Genomic DNA, 2,167 nt, shown 5'->3' on the forward strand with positions numbered 1-2,167 from the left:
CCAGTCTCTGTCAGGCCAGTAAATCTGGTCTTTTTTTGTGTGTTAGAATTTTGTTCTACATCCTTCTCCAGCTCTGTCCAGGACCCTCTGTTGTGATCCCAGTCAGAGTAGTCAGTGGTGGTAGCCGAGTAGGTAAACATTTTTGATGTACAAATACTGTTAGGAGTTATATTGATAAATGCCCTATGTGGAAGAAGATACTTGACTTCGTTTAATTAGCTTTACTCTAAAGATACAAATTGTGAAAAGTAGCATTTAGGTTAAAAGAGGTATTCAGTGTCTCTGAATATTGATAACGGAGGATGAGAATGAAGTTTAGGGTCAGTATTAGATTCTAGGGTACACTTATCAACCAGTCTCCTTGTATCTTATTCTCAGAGTCCCTGAATATTGATGGATGGTTCCAGAGAGGACTCATTTATAGGCAACTAACTCAACCTTTTCTGAGATTCAGTTTCCTTATCTGGGACATGAGAGTCACAATAGCCATCCTACTTGCCTATACTGTGAATGTAGATGTTACCTGTAAGAATTCCTTTGAAAATCATAAATAATCAAACGCCAGATAATACAATTAGAGTAAATCTAGCCCTTTTATGAGAGCAGAATTATATATACAGGTGGAATTTAATGAAATTAAATCCAAAAGAAGAAGAGGACCACTTTCTAAATTGGGTAGTTGAATTTGCTCTGTATTATTATAAATAGAAGTTGGTGGATTTCACCTTTGTAGATCAGATTTTGCAGATACTACTTCAGAGTATGCCTGTGAAGGCTTCTTCCAGACCTAAGTAGTCAGAAATCAGTTGCTTTCAAGTCGAGTCTGACTCATGGCAACTCCATGAAATCCCTGGGTGGTGCAAAATGGTTAACACGCTCGGTTGCTAACCCAAGGTTGGAGGTTTGAGTCCACTCAGAGATGCCTTGGAAGAAAGTCTTGGTGATTTACTTCTAAAAAAATCACCCACTGAAAACCCTATAGAGTGCAGTTCCACTCTGAAACACATGAGGTTGCCGTGAGTCAAAATCGACTCAACAACAACTGGTAAAAAGTAGTCAGAGACAACATCAAGTGCTGGGAGCAGACTGTAGGTGGGGAGGAGTTCTCCAGCCATTTACTGCTTAGTGTGGTGTGTGTCTTGTTGGTACACTCAGCTGGCACATCTTTTGTTACCATTTTGCTTAAAGTTAGCTAGTTTTTGCAGTTTCTGGAAGTACATTTCTACTCCTGTCTCCTCACTTACCACTCATCCCCATTTCAGTTAAGGGACTTTGTGGGTTTTGCAAATTAGAATTACCTCCTAGTTTTTCAGGTGCTGTTTTTAGGCATAGGGATTTTCACAAACTTTTGTCTCTTGTCCCTTCTCTAGTCTTTAGCCGTTTTGCTGGCCGTAAGAACTGCTTAGAGAGGTAAATTGGAAGGAACAGCAAGTAAATTTCCAATCTGATTGTTTTGCTACTTGAGAGCAGATTTGATTAAAAGTTTTATTACCGGAGAAGTTAGTACTTAATGTTTTATTAAGTTTATTCATATTGTTTGTATGCCTTATTACCATAAATATTCAAAATTGGCCATGTAATTTAGGAGGAAGCTTCAAAATAAAATTTAATTTCTGTCTTTTGTTCTCCTTCCATGACAATTAGACTGCAATAGCAAATATTCTCAAATGAAATTTCAAAAGAATTATTTTGCCCTATTAGAAGCTACTTGCTTCAGAGCCTTCTATGGTAGGACTTAAATTGAAGATCTAAAAGATCTTGAAAAGATACAAAAGGAATTTTTAAAAGTCTTAGATTTTTTAAATTCTCACAGCATATAAATGAGATTATTTCTTAGTTTCTACTATGAAAGCCCATGTTCCCCCTCAGGGAGAGGGTGAAAACAAAAAGCAAAAATAAAACAAAAAAACTGTTGATTGTGAGGGAGGAAAAAAATTAATTGATATGCATCCAGTGATTCTTAAAATTTACTTTTCTGAATTTTTCTTTGTTTTTTTTAATTTTTTATAAAAAAATGTACTACTTCTCTAATAAGCAAAAACCTTTTTAAATGGAGGCCAGGGTAATAAAGGATGGTGGTATTATCTTGACTTCTGTCATAAGTTTTGAGCAAAGCCTGTGTAAAATTTTTCTTCATATTCTTCAACTCCATATGATATGCTTCTAA

General features: G+C 35.9%; 1 protein-coding gene across 4 annotated transcripts in view; it reads left to right on the plus strand.

Annotated features, from left to right (window-relative positions):
• ERO1B (endoplasmic reticulum oxidoreductase 1 beta) overlaps positions 1-2,167 on the plus strand; it is a 73,113-nt gene that overhangs the window by 55,830 nt on the left and 15,116 nt on the right. The window lies entirely within an intron of this gene.

The sequence above is a fragment of the Trichechus manatus genome, unplaced genomic scaffold (assembly GCF_000243295.1).
Source record: "Trichechus manatus latirostris isolate Lorelei unplaced genomic scaffold, TriManLat1.0 scaffold00021, whole genome shotgun sequence".
Classification (NCBI taxonomy): Eukaryota; Metazoa; Chordata; class Mammalia; order Sirenia; family Trichechidae; genus Trichechus; species Trichechus manatus.